At 32.8% G+C, this 18,927-nt stretch overlaps 1 pseudogene; it reads left to right on the top strand.

Annotated features, from left to right (window-relative positions):
- The first annotated feature begins 3,109 nt into the window (after nt 1-3,109).
- LOC129222495 (choline/ethanolamine kinase-like) overlaps nt 3,110-18,927 on the top strand; it is a 30,184-nt pseudogene continuing 14,366 nt past the window's right edge.

The raw sequence follows: 18,927 nt of genomic DNA on the forward strand, positions 1-18,927 counted from the left end.
TTAAGGGGAGGGGTCTTCAAGATATTTGGGGGGGGGGGGGGGCTGCGCCTTTACTCTTAGGGGGATGGCCACCCCTGTCCGGCAATGAACAAATCCAGCCCGTGATTTCAAATTATTCTAAGGGGGAAAGGGGGGGGGGTTAAAGAGTATTTAATCATTGTAAACTAATGAAAATCACGCCCACATATATGTGGCGTGATTTTCATTAGTTTTCAATGATTAAGTACTAACTAATGATTAAATGATTAAATGATTATAATAAACGTTCATATATATATGAACGTTTATTGACTTCTAAAAGACAGGTAGCCAGGACGGCGTGACTCTCCCTAAATGACGGGCCTGGAACAAATAATGGTTTATTCCATGCGTGACTCACACTACAAATTGAGAATTTCAAGACACAAAATCTCTCTTTATCTCAAACTTATTGAAGTATCTCCTATTTTTTTTCTCAGCATTACTAGTCAGCATTGAAACAAATTATTCAACGTATCATTATTGACTGAAAGCTTAACATGTCTGTTGGAAGTATTAAAATACAAATGTGACTCACACTACATGCAAAAAGGAAGTGATATTTTAGTGATTTTTATATCTTTGGATATCTTCCTCTTTAGCAAAATTAAAAATAAAACTTGTTCTATTTATGTATCCAGAAGGCTCAAAATTAAGAAAAATATGCAATATCTATTAATATAATCTATTTTTAAAAAAAAACCAGGGAGCTTTTCCATTTGTGACTCTCATTACATATAGATTGTGACTCATACAGCTTCCAATTTCGAAACACAAAACAAATCCTACACATTTATCTTTTAACATTGATATATTTTAGACAACATAAACCTTAAAGAACATGTTTTAAAGCATATAATTACAAGATTTCAACTAATCCATGACATAATTATTAAAGAAAGAATTTTGAAATATGTAATGCATGCGCTGATGAAACTGCTATGGAAGTTTTTTTGTAGCACTATGAGAAAAAGTTGCATCTACACGCCAGATATATGTCATCAAAGGTCAAGAGAAATTCTTGGAGCCCTTATCCAACCTTAAAATTTTTATGGTCACGACACCTCAGCTTGGCTTACCAATAACTTGACCAACAAAGTCTACTAGTCTTTTGCCAGAAAGAGGAACAAGAATCCAGTCCCCAACATTAAAATTTGAAGATTCTTCATACATGTTTTCTACGTCTTCTGGTTCTTCAAAGCACCCATTTGTGAAATTGAATATTTTTTTATTTATCTCCCCGGATATTAACAAAATTTTTAGCTTGTATGGGGATACTTTCTCAAAACAATGCATCCTCCTTGTTTCAGGAATCGACTTTATTTCAGTTCTATTTGGTGCCCACAGCTTATCATAATAAGACATTTTGAATGTTATCAGTTTCTGTGGAACATATATGGAGTGAATATTCGGACAAATCTCTGCAGCCATTTGCGTGAACTCTTTAGCAGAATGAGGGTCAATTTTCCTAGAAAAGGTGGCCTTAGTTTAATGAAAATAAAATTTCTATGTTCTGTGTGACTCACACTACCGGCATTAGGCTTATTCAAAAATGCAAAATTCGAATATGTTTAAGTTATTATTGGAAAAAATTGGTACGCATCCTTAAATTACTGCAAAAACACTTTTAAAAAAATACTAGTATAATACGCATCAACTTATCATATATGTGAAAAAGATCCTTATAAAAATGATCAACTTTGCGTGCAGCAACACGTGCTTACAAAAGTATTTTTGATGCCAGTTTGTTGCCAGATGCAAAACATAAAAGGCAATTTTTGCGTAGATAATGTGAAATTCAATCTATTTACGATATAAAAAAGAAGAAACATTTTAAATAAAGCTTTTTTTGAAATTTGATCATTGCGTGTACTTTGGCATGGAAATAGCCACATATAAATTGATTACTGTTTCAGTAAAATTTTAGTTTCATAATTTTCTAATAAAAATGGAGTTTGCATTTGTGAGCTCCGAGTTCAGGCAATTTCGCATTTCCGGTTTCTGCTCGTCCTAGTCCACCGTATTGTATTGAAAAGATCAAAAAGTAGATCAACACTCAAAAAATGAAATATTATTTGATACAAGACAGAAAAAGTGCATCAGAAAAGAAAAGACATTATTTTTTATAAAAGACATTATTTTTTTAGTATAGGTAATCCGTGCAATTTACAATATACTGTAGTCAAGATTCAAGAGCGCCGGCAGAATTGCACGCGTAGGGGGTGCACTCGCATGTAAATAACTATTTTTTTAGATAAATAAATAAATATATATATTCATATGGATGTATAGTGTGGGGGTTTACATCAGACTTGTAATGAAGCAACTTAAATTAAGTTTCATGAGATATGCCATGCTTCCACGAACCGTTTGAAAATTCGCAGACAAATATGGCGAATGGTGTGTTTCTTTGCTATTACACAGCACGGTTCTTCTGTTATGTGTAACGAGATGCCACTGTACAATAATTAGTGGCGCAGAGAGAATTTTTTCAAGTAGGGGCTCGGAGGGGTTCATATGAAATTTTTAGACATTAAAGGCTGAAAAGCGCAATTTCCCTTTCAGGCCCAAAAAATTGCGTGTATGCATACAATTTTGTTGCTTTATGGGAGTGGCGGGGGGGGGGGGTTACCCCTTATTCCCCCTCGGCTAAGCCACTGATGGTAATAGCCTGTGGCACGTTGTAAAGTGTTTATTTTCACTGAAATGTCACTTTGGAAAAATTCTATACCTTTGCAATGACACCAAGTTCGCATCTACTTTTCTACTTCTGCTTCATATAGTATATTTCAGTGCGATCGAACATATACTTAAGATTTCGTTTAATTGTTAGTGAATTAGAGTTCTGTCAGACAGTAATATTCCCTTTCAAAACGAAACTCGAGCAACAATTAGGTCATAACAATCAGAAATTACGCATTAGTGTTTTCGTCAGAGATGGGCAATATCACAACATACTATCTTTATCAGTGAGTTCAAGAACTCTTTTTATGTCTAAGAAGTAAAAGTCGCGTTATCAACAATCTGTAGCGCGTCACATCTACTTGAAAGATAAGATATATCTGATCGAGTCTTTGAAGACATTGTCCACTTTCAACTTTCTTTGGGATTTCAAACACGAAATTGCTCACTGCCCTTTGACGTGGTGTGGTGTACCCATCTTCAAAAGAAGTAATTTCTTTCCTAATATCTTGTATAATATCGTGACAAAAATGAACGGCGCAAATGAAAATGGAATTAGCGAAGACTTAAGAAATGAAGCTTTGAAACTATGTGGGGATTTTCTCGGAGGACCATGGACAAGTCTGTCGTCAGAACATTTTAAGTTTTCTACGGTGAGGTAAGTGCTGGGGAAGAGATAAGAGGGGAAACGGTATATGTGTGGTTGCTTGGCTGTAATTTAAGCAGTAAATATTGATACCCTTATTTATAATGCATTTAAATTTAAAAATTGAGTTGTTTCCCAGTTTAAAAAAAAAATAATTTTTTCTGAAAGAACATGGTCAAAAACACGGAGTAAATTACTTATTTTTTTCTTAATTTTGACTTATTTTCTCGCTTAAAAAAGCAATTTGAAACGACATTCAGCCGTTGTTTTTCTTTTCGCTGCTGACGTCACAAGTGAGCAAATCTCCAGGATTACCAGAATAAATTTTCAGGACACTGCCAAACTTCGCAGAGTGAGTATTTTATTTAACTAACAATTCTCGTTCCGTTGATAAATTATTCGCGGTGAAAAAAAATCATTAAAAGGCGAAATCTTGCCAGAAAAGACAACCACACGCTCTGATTCAACATGCCTTTCATCACTTGTGACGTCTAACGATTGAAACATTTTGGTTGAAAAATCAGACATTTAAAAAAATTACTAATTAAAAATGAAATGTTGGGAAAACAAAAGTATTTTCTGGGACCATTTTATTATCATTATTATTATTATTATTATTATTATTATTATCATTATTATTATAATTATTATTATTTGCATATTCTACGAATTTCAGTGATTAAAAGTAGTACTTTTGACTGAAGGAAACATCGCCATTCGCAGAGAGGGCAATGTATTGGTTTAATGGGGTAAACTAATGAGGACAAATGATGTGGTTGCTTGGCTGTAATTTAAGCAGTAAATATCGATACTCTTATTTTTAATGCATTTTAATTTGAAAATTCACAGAGAGGGCAATACAGATTTAATGGGGCCAGCCAATAAGGGCAAATCGCATATGTGGTTACTTGGGTGTAATTTAAGCAGTAAATATCGAGAGGGCAATATTGATTTAATGGGGCAAACCAATGAGGACAAAGGATATGTGTGGTTACTTGGGTGTAATTTTAGCAGTAAATATCGATTCTCTTATGCTAAGTGCATTTGTATTTGAAAATTCGCAGAGAGGGCAATATTGATTTGTCTTGTTGAACAATCGAGATCTTGAGTGACCCGAACGTATTGAAACTGCCTTCCATTTAAATTGGTTTGACGCTCTCGTATGTCCAAAGTAGGGGAATATGACGCGAAGTGAAACAGTTAACATAACTCAGCTGTTTCGAAAATAACAAATTGGAAATTTGTTTGAAAATTACAGAGCATAAAGAAAGAACAATGCATTTTATTATTAAATTTTGCATTTACATATTATTATGTATTTTTGGCAGTAAATTTGTACTTTCAGAAAAAAAGTGATTTTTCTTTTGTATGGGGGAAAAAGGAAAAAAAAAGAAAAAAGAACTGATTATTTTCTACTTAATTATTTAAAATATATTTCATCAAATGAATGAATAAATACGCGATTAAATAAATAAATAATGAAACAATCAACGAATAAATAAATTTCCATGTTTAATATATGAGGAAGAAATTGTTGATAGAATAAAATAGTGAATGAATAAGAAAACAAGAGAATAAATGAATAAAAAATCAATGAATGTATAAATGAATATGTAAATGATTTAGCAAATAACTGAATAAGTAAAAAAAATACATGTTTCACTTTGCCCCTTGGTCCTAGGTGGGAGCCAGAACAGTTTCAAAAGACCTTACATTCATGTTATTTACCTTGAAATTTAAGAGTATTATGTATAAAAAATGTCTTTATTCTGTCCCAAAGCTCACATGATCCTAAAAAAGAGGTGAAAATTCTAAATGACTTTGTATGATTTTTGAACTAGGGCGCCCCGATGGGAGGTCACTGGGACCTCCAAAACATTTCCTTATTCGGCAACTTTTGTCTGACGGTTCGGCAAAATTATCATTATTCGGCAAAATTTGGAGTTCCATTCGGCCAGTTGAGAGTTTCAGCGCTCTAAAAAAATGTTGGGGCGACTTAGTTTTTGAAAGACCCCTTATCTTGCCCGACTCAAAAGACACTGCTGGAACTTAACTCGTAAATAGAAATCTACATAACAGCAAATGCAAATGTTGGATATGGATTATCATCAAGCAACTGCAATTTCGTCTGTCTGAGTACAGTGAACCTTCAACGTGCAGATAACCTTATTTACTTACTTTATTCGTTGCTTCACGTGACAGATATTACATAATGTTTTGCAGTGCTTTTGCCACGAAAGTTCATGTTCAGTAGTGGCAACTGTTAATTTACATCTAGTACAAAAGTGGAATATGTTTCAAGTTTTATAGTCATTCTATCATTGTGTTCATGCCGTTTTTAACCACGTGAAGTCGTAGAATACCCGAAGAAGCCTATTTATTGTTGATAATGCATATAGAACAATCTACTGCCACACAAATCTCCGGAACAAGATCTAAAGCAAACGACAAGAAGTGATTCCTTTGTTTTAGGAAGAAAATCATTCACAAAGACATTGTGACTTTGTGACTGACTTAATTTCAAAAATGAAAAAACCACTTCGACGAAGTCACTTCAGTACCGTTCCAGAGTCTCTTAACGCAATAGACAGCTCTATTTGAACTATCAACAGAGCAGGGACGTCTAAAGTGTCCTACGACTTCCACATTGCTAAAATCGTCTTGCACACAGTTCAAGGTGACTATACATTGAAGGACTGTAAAACTCAAAGCAGGTACAAGTTTTGTATTAGATGAAAAAAAAAAAAACAGTCACCTCTATAAAATTCCAACCCTCGTAAATCAAGCCTACGTACTTCTTGATGCGTTCAGCATTGCAGTAGAAACACCTAATACAGTGGGCACCGAATAATTGAATCAATGGTTTATTGAATCAACCACTGTAATGAATCAAACTGTCAAAAACAGAATAAAATCCAGCTTTACTGAACTAGCCGCTTTATTGAATCATCCGCTTTATGGAATCAAAACTGTTTCGAAGAAACTTGATTCATATAAGCGGCATCCACTGTACTACCAGCGGTGCCCCAATGGGGGGTCACGGGACGTCACTGCAACCTCCCAAGCGTTTTCCTTATTCGGCAAATTTTGTCTGATGATATGACAAATTTGGGGACATAATTCCAGTATTTCTATTTTTAAATGCCCTTCATCTCTTGCTCTAAAACAGCGGAGAAGTTTACGGCATTTTTACTGGTTATCTGAATTTTTTTTATTTTAGCACTTACACACCTTTGCTTCTCACTGCCTCAATTGATGACGAGTAGATCAATTTTGGCAGACTTCACGGCTCCAGTTATGGAAACATCTTATACAGCTGTTAAAATTGTTTTGTTTCCTTTCCTATATAAGCGACAATCCTTGCAACACATTTAATTGTTAAAATCAGATTCAATTTTTTTTTTTAAATTTCAGTTTTACAAATCGAAAATGAAAACCTCACATAATATTTTAAATACATTTTCAGTGGCGGCCTATCGAATACTCTGTACCATTGTGCCTTGCCAGAGGAAACAATCCTGGAATCAAACATCCCTAGAGAAGTTCTTTTAAGAATCTATGGGCCGATACAAGATGACATAGGTGTTATTCTGGCTGAATCGGCGATCTTTTTATTACTCTCAGAACGAAATCTGGGACCCAAAGTGTATGGAATATTTCCAAAAGGACGGCTTGAGGAGTACATACCGGTAAGTCCAATTACACTGGTAAACAAAGGTTTTGTTACAAGAAACAGTTACAGTGTTCCTAGAGGAGTTTTTAACGCTGATTTCAAATATCTACTTAGATTTTCTCCACCACCCACAGTTTTTGTGTAATCATAGGTTTTAAGGGATATATTTTTCCCGGTGTTTCCATATGTCACGTAATAATAAAAACTCATAATTGACAACTAAAATTTTGTCATTAAGACAAGAAATGTGGAAAAAGATAGTCAGGTTCTCTGGTACTACAGTAAAAACATGATGGTCAGTCTTAATGACATCCCATTTTTGGGGTATACGCTATCTGAATTGAATCATTTACTGTGTTTTTAAATTTGAATGCAAACATAAAGATTTCATAGATTTTACTCTAAGGAACATAATTTAGTATACTTAAATAGTATTGACTCTGTAATGGATATGTTTGTATTTTAATATGAAGCAGATGAGACTTGGTATTAACTCTTTCAAAACCAGTTTAAAAGCTATTCTAATGCATGATTGAAACACTTTGCCTTGGGTATCACTAGCATATTCAATCGAAATGAATGAAACATATGGCGATTTGTAAGTGTTTTTTAGATAAAATTTAGCGCAACACATATCACGGGACAATTATTTCTTGCTTAAGGTTAAATTAAACAAATTTTACTAACTGCTGAATTTATTAACACAAATGCTGCTTTCTCCTATGCATATGGGATAGCAATGGCAAGAAGAATTTAAAAAAAATAATAAAGACTAGACCTGTTATTCTACTGGCCTTTCATATTAAATAGCAAAAATACCCGGCGTTGCCTGGGTCAGTAATAATTGTAAGAAACAATCGCTACATTCTTTCGTTTTCTGTTTTAACTGAAAGAACTCAAAACACACCGCTTTGACGTAATTAAAAATCGAGCTTCTTTCCTTACCCATAAGAGCAAAATAGCAATAAGTTTAAAGAACCAACGAATATTCATTTAGAAACAAAAGCACAAATTTAAACATATAAAAATTTGAAGAATTTCCAAAATATGAACTAACAAAAACAAAGATCTCTAAAAAAAACCGTGCGCTTGCTTCATTTAATTAAATAGTACACACACACACACACACACACACACACACACACAAAAAAAAAAAGCTCTCTACCTCAGGGTGCGAAAAGTAGAGTTTCCAAATGTTTAAATGACTTTAAATTCATGTTTGCTCCGGAGAAGCTTTCATTCAAAATTTTCATTATGATTACTTTTAATATTGCTGTTGTTAGGCAACGAATTTTTGTAACAATGGGTTTTATATTTAATCATATAGAGTAAAGAAATCACATAGAGAGACCCTGCTATACTAAGAAATTGAAGCCGGAAGTTGCACCGCTGTATCCCAAGATCCTTAGCTTCTTGCTAAGTATTTTAAGATACATCTTGATTGAAAACATTCCATTACTGAATCTCAATTGGTTCTTAATTTAAACTTATATATTGTTGCAAGTTTGTGAAGCACATTTTTGAAATTGCATTAAAACATGAATTAAAATGCAAATTAATCCGCCAGATACTTTATACGGTCTCTTTGCGAGATGGGTGAAAACTATACTCGCGAAGCGATCATGTTATCATAACCCCGCTCATCATTGCACCGCTGTATCCCATAGATCCGGCTTCAATTTCATTTCCTTTTTACCATAGACGGGGCCTCTCTATGTATAATTCTTTACTCCATGTTTAATCATAACATGGGGAAATCACATGAAATTTACTGTTTTCCAACATAACTTTTTTAAACTAAGTTTTTAATTAATAAATTATAGCCTAAGTTTCTCCTTGATAATGTAGCTATCTATGGTGAAAAAATGATTAAAATCCGACCAGTAGTTTTGAAGTTTACCCTGGACATCCAGACAGAAGTAGCCCTTTATGTATAAAGATTAGGTCTTTTTTAAAACTTTGTTAAGACTTTGTAACACTAGTGCAGAATTTGAATATACTTAAAACCAGAAATTCTACGTATCATTAAAGTAAAGTTTAAAAGTCGCATCTTTGGAGAGTCCCACATTTTCAAAGTGAATAAATTCTTGCTGATTAATGGATAGACACTTAAGAGGGATGTTCCTGATGCCAAATATAGAAAGAAAAGAACAATAGCTAAGTTTTAGATCATTATTTTAGTGTTAGTCATGCATGTGAATTTGCGCATTTCTTTCAAACTTCTGTCTAGTGTTACAAAAAATCTGTGGGTGATGGAGAAAAACTGTTTGCATATTTGAATTCAGCGCATCATTTTACATTAAGATCAGGTATTTATATCCGTGTAACAAAAAAAAAAAAAAATTTTTTTTTGTAGACTACTGTTATTGCTCCTGAACTGAAGCTTCATTTTGAAGACAAATCAGTCTTTTTTTAAGAAAATAAATGCAACCCACTCTTAATTCTTACGTGAAACAACCTTCGTTTATCATACACCAGTAATATTTCTACTTACTTATACTTGTGTCTATCGAATGACTGCCTACAGAACTATCAAGTTCATTTCCACTTTAGAACTGCAGTTGAGTCCGCTCAAGGAATAGCCAATTTGCCACGAAAAAATATTCTAATAAGCGGGATATTCCATTATCCGGGATCAAAATAACAAAGAACAACGGTTTGGTTTTTGGAAAAGGTATTACATTAAAGCGAGATATTCTTTTAACTGATATTCTAATAAGCGGGCTTGACTGTAACTATAACTGATTATTGCACGGACATTGGACACTGGGCATGAAGCCCACGTACACAGAGCCCCCATTAAGAAACAGTCCTAAAATTTCTAACACTTAGTTAATGACTTTGCTTCTTTGTTAATTAAAAAAAAAAGTTCAAACATTAAAAAAATAAAATAAAAATAAATAAACTAAAAAAATATTAAAAAATAAAATAAAATAAATGAAACGGGGTGTACTAATAACGACCAAATTTTTTAAATCAATACTTCAAACTTCAAATCAAAAAAAAATAAAAATAAAATAAATAAATACAAAAATAAATAAATAAAATAAATAAATAATTGGTTAGAAAAAGTGAGAAATTTGTTTTCCAATCGTTACTTAAATGCTGTTTTTGCTATTATTATATAAACATGCACATAACATTTTCTCAATTTAATATTTTATAATTAGCTTTTTTTTTTTTCTGTTAGTCAAAAGTTTCCGATTGGGAAACCGCTAAAATGTCTGCTCATTACCATATGTTGCCAGAATTAGCATCTGAAAATTAGTCAGCCAGTTAAAATTAATTTAGCTTAAGATCATTCCTCTTGATTTTTCAGGCATTTCTGAGGAAAAATAAAAAAAACTTCTTAAATGACTGCTCAAAAATCAGTAGCAAAATAGCTATTGCAAAAATTTCCAAACAATTACAAGATCTTAAAGATTTAAAGCATTTAATTAATACGTGAAATACACCGCCAGCTCAGTCATTTCCAGCCGAGGACTGCAGTTTCGTGCTTATTAGCACTCATCAGCCCGGCATAGGAAAGTGACTGAGCTGGAGATGGAAAACCTCTTAAGGAAGCCAAGAGTGCGAAACAAACTGGTAGCTAATATAGAATTAGCAGACCAGACGAGTGACCGAAGCAATAGTTTTTAATTAATATTAATTTGCTGTCACTGAGGAAATGCAATTTATTGTTTAAAGTTTTTTTTTAGTTATCTGTACTTTAGTCAAATTTTTTTCCCTATAACATGAAAATACTTCAGATTTAAGACCAGCTAAAACATAATATTGCTCTTTTAAAAAAAAAAAAAATTCTTTTATTGCAGTTCAAATAACTGTGTTTCCCATGAGTTGAATCCATTGTAAAGCAATGCTTTTTTTTTTGCTCTTTCAAGTCCAGAAGTCTTAAACGAACAGATATCCGAATCTTGTCGACATCTATAGCTAAAGAAATGGCGAAAATTCATTCCTTAGATGTTCCTATTAAAAAGGTGTCTGATACATGGGAAACGAGCCTGAACAAGTAAGATTTTTTGTTTTAATGTTGTCCCACTTGCAAACAGAAGAGCATAGTAAAAAGAGCTCAAATTTCTCATAGTATTCATATTATAAATCTTAACTTTTGAAGAACAATAATCATTATGAGCTTAATCAAACGTGTTCGAAATACTACTTGCATCTACATTAAAAAAAAAAAATCATCACAACTCATTTTTTTTATGTTTTTAGCCTGGACACACCCTTTTCGAAATTTCCAGGCTGCCTTTGGCCTTACTATTGGAAGTAAGATATGACATTTCAATTTAATGAGATTTTTATTCTTCTGATCAATAAAGTTATGAGGCTATATGTATGGCCATTGGAAGATTGAGATTGGATTGAGAAGATTGGATTTTTGAGATATTGGTATTTTAATGAAAAAACAGGTGTTTTTTGTCACTAATTTGGCCGTAACGGGTAAAGTTCATACTTAGTAGAAGGGGGAGAACTTAGTTTTCTATCATGCACAAGTATTTTTGTCTGTGTTTTTTATTTCTCATTAAAAAACACCTATAGCACCTTTTTTTTTTTTAAACATGAGTTGGACTTTCATTCTCTTTTGGACCCTCCCTCCCTCCGGTTATACAATTTTTGAGTTACTTTTGTGTGTTTTTAAAGTAATTATTCCTTAAAAAAAATCCCCATAAACCAGTAACCGGCAAGTGGGTTTAGTTGGGGTACGGATGTTTTTGAAGAAAACATTGCACGAAAAATTGAAAGAAAAATTTCGACATTCCCCTATTAAAGATTATTTTAAGTAAGGTTAGTTGTACATCATACTTTGCTTGAGCATATTTGCGTCCAACTTTTTTCCAAATTGAAATAAAAAAATGACAATTTTAAAATGTCTTATTGATTCCATTAATTTAAATCGGTTTGACTTCAGTAAAATGTTTTAACCTTTAAAAAAGTAAAAAGTTTAAACCACTGATATTTTTGAACGTTTTAAATTTTGCAAAGAATAATACTATTGATGTACGTACATCCTTATTTATTGACAAATGCGTACGGATCGGTTATAAGGCAACCGATAAGGTGGTTATAAGGTAAGGATCGTTATAAAATGGGGTTAATAACCCCACCTATAAGGTTATTTTCGGGAAATCCCTCGGTGTGAACTTATATCGAGGGCCCACTTTACGTATAGCTTTATCTCTCATAATCCGTCTTTCCATTTCTCCTTATATAATTATTGGCCGTCTGTATGCGGGTACTATCACCCCTCTTAATTTGTAAAAACAATTTAGAATTACCCTGTATTTTATCATATTCAGTTTTTGTAGAAACACACTTTTTGTTAAATTTTAGATGGCTAAACGAAATACAAGAGAATGCTTCTAAAGATGACACTGCGACAATGGACCTGTTAAAAATCTTCAGGACAGAAATAGATTTTGTAACGTAAGTAAAATACTCGTATGTAATAAATGAATAACATTACCTAAATAACTAAATATCACTTTTTTCAATATTTTACAAGTATTGCGTAAAAATTCCATGCATATCATATAAAAATAAGCTTGTGCTACTCAATAACGGATGCCGCTTTCTGTGTAAATTTCTTATGCAAAGTAAAAACAAGTTCTTTGCCTTAGATCTTTTTCAAAGCTAGTTTAAAAGTTTTACAGTTAGAACTATTTGATTTAAACGGTATTGTATTTGTCAAAATTAGAAAAAAGTTTGGAGCATCTGGGTAACTAAAGATTGAACATACATAAACGACTTGTTTTCTTCTATTCTTCTATCAGGAAGGACTCAAATGTCGATGTCCATTTGTAGTTAAAAGGTTAACATTGAAAAAAAAAAAAAAATATTGATCGTCTCTCATCCACACGTTTGCCAATTAAATAGTCACAAAAACACCATTTTGTTCACTAGTGAAGCAGTAATTAAATTAAAATATAGTTTGGAATCAAATGCTTCTTTGCATTTCACGCAACAAAGCAATATTTGCATAAAAATCCTGCTGCAATACAAAACATGTGAAAGTCATTGCCCGATTACCGCGAATAAACCACATTTCATACACAATCACCATATTTGCTTCTCTGTGATGATTACCTTTCAATACATTTTATCATTCCAAGTATTTTATCATTTTTAGGTTTTAATACGCGATGGCATATCAAAATTTTCGCTATTTTCTACTATTGGTGGGTAAAAACTATTCTTTACTTAATCCATGTAAATCACACAAACACAATTACAGCGCATTGAAAGAGTTTCTTTATTTTAACATTCATAAAGATTTTTGTACGCATCTTCTTCTTCTTCTTACTATTATTATTTGTACGGTTTGCTCTTTTCCCCTGTCCGTACTGCAAAAGCGAGGCAATACTAATATTATCTTTGAATGCTTTGCAGTCAACTATAGTACATTGAAGCAAGTATCAATATTAAAGCACAAATGTATTTTTTTCTTTCTTACCAGGGGTGAAATGAAAAAACAATTATCCTCGCCAGCATTTTGCAATAACGATCTTCAAGGAGGTAAATCTTTATTCAATTATGCTTTGATTTTTCAAACGAATTTGAGAACGACATTCGTTTTCAATACACAATCTTTGAATAATGGTTACTAGTGTTCGCCCAGTGGTCGAAATTCGACCATATTCATAAATGAATACAATTTGAGAAAACTCAGTTTTTACACTTCTGCACATAGCATCAAAAGCGATGAAATGCCATTCACTGATGTCATTAGCGCATAGCGCAAATTATCATAACCTGGAAACATGGTTGACAGCAACGCGTAAAAATTTTGCTCGGCTACGGAGAAGCGCGCCAAAGTACATCACTTGTAACGTCATAAAGATCACGCTTTATTTCCAAAATCAAACATTAAAAAAATAATAAAAACTGTCGAGAAAATAAAAGTTTTTTCTGGCTCCACGTTATTTTTTTTTTGCTTATTCTATCAATTTCAATGACTAAAAGTAGTACTTTTAACTGAAGAAAACAACGCCATCAAGAAATTGGTGTAATCGTCAAATTCCTGGTTTGAATAATTTTATTTTGGATACCATGTTGTTTTGTGCTTACCCTATACAGATAAACATTTCCCTACTCTTTGTTTACGTATGCAAAGGAAAAACATTTTTCGCGCTGGCATTGGAAACAAAAAATTTCACGCCAATGGATAAAAATCGCCAATCATCCAATTTTAGAATGGAATGAAGCAGCAAAACTCAGTTTATACAGTGGCTCCCGAAAGTCTTCGTACACCTACGACTTTCAACGAAATAGGCCCCAATCCATTGGTTAGAATTAATATTTCGGAATAGGTATTTAATTATAAGATCTATGATTAATTTTTGACAAAAATTCATGAAAAGTTTTTAAACAATATTAAAACTTAATTTTTTTAAAAATCAAAAACCAAAAAATGCTGGAAATTTTATCTCACAAAGGTCTTCGTACACTTTATAAAATGTCTTTATATTATTGAATAATCTAACTTTTGATTAAGTTATTAATTAGTAGAATATCATCCAGTATTCAAAAACCTTTTAAACGTCTGAGAATAAATTTCATTCTTTTTCTTTCTTTTTTTTTGCGTAATTTCTGAGTAAGTGTTCAACCACACTTCTAGTCTTACTGTTTCTAGCTCTATTTTCGTTTTAAAGCCATATTTTCGTAATCTAGCCTCCAGATATCTCTAAATACGTTACATTCAGTTAAAATCTGGAGATTGAGGGGGTATTTTCTGTTTTACGACAATTTTCGAGGCACTAGATGCAAACGTTGAAAACCGTGTGCTTCTTATCGTTATCTTGATAAAAACAAAATTGTTTCCAATAACCAAATTTTTGGCTAAGAGTTCAAAGTCTGTTTTTAAAATATTTAAAGGAACAGCATGATTCATTATTTCATCAAAAAATTACAAACTACCTAGTCCTGGTGCTGATATGCACCCTCACACTAGAACACCTCCACCGTCCTGATTAACTGATCCAAATAAGTTCTTAAGATTAAGTTCCTAATTTTTTCTTCTACTTACAGTTCTACACCAATTTAACCAAAAATGTTAAATTAATTTTTATCTGTAAGTAAGACGTGATTCTAAAACGTTTTTAGCTTATTTATCATTGAATTTGCGACGAAAAGCGTAAGCTTTCTGTTTTTCGCACGACCAAGAAAATTTCTGCGGGAAGAAGTACCATTTAATGCAACTAATCAGAGAACTTGGCGAACAATTTTAGGTGAAAATTAAATGTAAAATGTTTCATTTAACTCTTTAGAAACTTTTACAGCACTCAAATGTGTATTTTTCATAAACTTTTTAACTTTAAATCTCCGATTACATTTTGTCAACTTTGCCGGTTGACCTTTTCTTACCTTGTTTTCGGTCCGATTCCTTTCTTTAAAGCATTTTATCAAGCAATTTACTATAGAAACAAATAAATTAGCTAATTTAGAGGCATTTCAAACCAATTTACCACTACTGTGGGAAAAATTTTTAAATTTTGAATGGTGTTTGCGGTTTATTACGAATATCAGCCATTTTACAATAATAAGCACAATATTAAGGAATAAATAAACAAAACATTAAAGCCAAATGACTTATAAGGGTCAACACAATGCAAAAATATTAATAAAACGGCATATGATAATTTTAATCATGAATTTATTCGAAAATATTTGAGTTTACGATGACTTTTGTGGCGTGTTATTTCTCTGTCTCTTTGTTTTCTGACCCATTTCAAAAAGAAGATCCGTCAATATTTTGATAAAAACCAATAGGTTATATTTAGAATGACATAGGAATGATGTGAAAAATTATTGGACTTCATATTCGAATTCAGTTTTGAGTTATTTTGATTTTACTAAAAAATTTCAAAGTCTACGAACACTTTTGGGAGCCACTGTACGTAAAACTTCTGCGTGAACAATATTACTTATAAAACTTCTACTATTATTGAGTAATTTGCTTTGACATCGTCATTCGAAATATAGATTTCCAAGTATGAAATGAACGAACTCTACTCGTGGCAACATATAACTGTCCATTCGAAAACACTGGACGTCGCAAAAAAAGTACAATTTAAAAAAAAGGTCTTCTTTGAGATTTGATTATGGTTAAGGGCGGCGCATAACTGATGTCACACCTTTCAACACTTTCGACCCTCTCCCCCTTTTGTCACAAATTTTGCACTTCACCATACTCCTTCTTCCCTTAGTCACATGTCACGCTATTTTCCATAAACGTTCCTATTAAAAAAAGCTTGTTGTCACATTCTCCCCATTGTATGACCCTCTTGTCATGTCTTTCCGCTCCCTTGTCACAAACTGTTACCATTTCGTGAACCCCACCTTAAAGCGGGACTTCATTCGTGGACAGCCTCTATTTTGTGGCAACCGTATGCAAATACACTGTTAAAACTAAAGGATCAATTCGGCACCTTTCAGGGGAGAAACGCTTGTTCACCAGCGGTACCCAATACGGAGCCGAATTGGCACCTCTAAACAGGGTGAAAAACAGGCACCTTTTAAAAAATAGGCAGCCGGGGTGAAAAAAAAAAGGAACCTTCCGAGAGAGAAATGGTACCCTTACTGTAGATCCTCTTCCCCCTTTCCCCGTATTGCGCCCGTTTTTGAATACAGTTGTGTATTTTTTTTTTTTTAATAGTTTTCTTTTGATTCATGATATTCTACGTTTTGGACATTTTTCACATTGAACTCAGTACTGGAAATGATTAAAACTTGTAATTACAGCATTTGATCATGTTTCAGAGTTTTCAACATAGTTAAGAAATGCTCATTGCTTTAATTTATCTTATTTAATTAATCTAACTCAGTGTTTCTGGTGTGGGTCTCTTTTGACCCACGAGCCGGTAAAAGCAAATGAAAAACTCTTCGGACCAATGAAATCTTAATCGTTTTCTTAAAAATTCATAAAATAGATAATAGTAATAATTCGGGGGCCGTTAAAAACGTGTGAAAAAAATTCGGCGTTCTGATGAGTTTTTTTTTTTTTTACAAAGTAACGTTAAAAATTAATAAAACAATAAATATCTACCCTTCACTTGATATCAAAGAGCTGTCACAAATATGTTATAATTTAAAGACGAGTAATTATTTAAATAATATGAGAAATTATACATTTATTAAAACATGACCGTGTCGAAAATGAAGTATAGAGGTACTTATGAATTATTTACACGAAGAACCAAAAATATTCTGGGATATTACAGTTACGGAAAAACAAAATCGTTTCATAAACGTTAATCAAGAGTAACAAAATAAAACGCACATGAAGTTTTTCCATAGTTTAAAAACCAAAAAAAACTTCTAACGCTATCGAGACATCAACCGCTAACAGGAAAAGATTCTAACACTTGAATTAAAAAAAAAAAAAAAAGAAAAGAGCTAGACTGAGAGAGATTTTTTTTTTCGCTAGCTTTCTGTTATAATCTACGAAGCACGAGAATCATTTTTACTAAGGTTTTCACTTGCTGATTATTGATTCAAAAACTTGAATGAAAAAGGAAAAAAAGAAAGCCAGACGGAGAAAGATTTTTTTTTTCATGTTTACGTTCTCGCATGCTAAGTCTGTTATATCCTACGAAGCACGAGAATCATTTTTGTTCTGGTCCTCATTTGTTGATTATTGATAATTTTAGCTGGTTATTTTGGTGATTAAATGCTGCTTATAGAGTACTTAAGCAAAAAATGATAGATATTTTCGGTAGCGTTTTGAATAATGGAAATTTCACGACAGTAACAATAAACTGAACCTAAACGACAGTAACGGTAACTGAAAAGCAGTAAATGCACTTTTAAATACTTTTAACTATGTTTGAAAGCCCTAAAAGATACAAAGTGATCAAAAGCTGTACTTACTTATTATTTCGGATAATTAATCCTAGAAAAAGTTGTGTTTCAATCCAATAGTGTACTTCATTCAATGTGAAAGACACATAGATGCGACCACCATTTGTCCGCCATATTGAAGTGGTTGAATGCATGTCTACGGCAGCAAGTCCTTCAGTGATTGTGTGTTCTTTTGGCTCCTCTGCTCTATTTCCTGGCCAGTATTGCACCTTAGGGTACCATGCTTTCACCTTAGAGGGAATATATTCACTCGTCTGGAACCCCTGGTTATAACAGTGTATACATTTCCCTACTCTTTGTTTTCGTATGCAAAGTAAAAACATTTCTCGAGCTGCAATTGGTGCCAAAAATTTGACTCCAATATATGAAGAGCGCCTGCCAATTTAACAATTATCGAAATCTCCCCGAATGAAATGATCCCGCAAAACTCAGATTATACGTCAAACTTCTGCACGAACAATGCTTCTTTTAATAAGTTTAATATTATTGAGTAAGTTGCCTTGACCTCTGCCGTTAGAATTATTAAGTTCCAAACAGTCAAATAAACGAATCCTACTTGCTACATTAAAAATTGTCCATTCAGAAACACTGGACGTCGCAATAAAAGTGCGATTTTTAAAAAAATCGTGTTTCTGATTTGTTTACGGTTTAGGGGAAAACTGACAAATGCACTTTTCAAAATTTTTGATCCCTCTACCCTTTGTCGCAAAGTTTCACACTTCACCATAAACCCTTTGCAACATGTCATACTGTTTTTCATAGACGTTCTGATAAAAAAAAAAAAAAAAAAAAAAAAAGACCTGGATGTCTTTTTCTCCCCATTGTATATTCCTCTAGTCATTTATTTCCTCCGCCTTGTCACGAACGGTTATAATTTAATGAACCCCACCTTAAAGAGGGACTTGATTCGTAGTCAGTTCCTTGCAAATATACATTTCTGTACTCCTTTTTTAAGAATGCAAAAGAAAAATATTTCTCGCCCTGGCATTGGTGCCAAAATGGATAAAGTTCGCCATTTTCACAATGGAGTCGTTTCCAAAATTTCAAA

This window comes from Uloborus diversus, chromosome 5, assembly GCF_026930045.1.
Source record: "Uloborus diversus isolate 005 chromosome 5, Udiv.v.3.1, whole genome shotgun sequence".
In the NCBI taxonomy this organism is placed as follows: Eukaryota; Metazoa; Arthropoda; class Arachnida; order Araneae; family Uloboridae; genus Uloborus; species Uloborus diversus.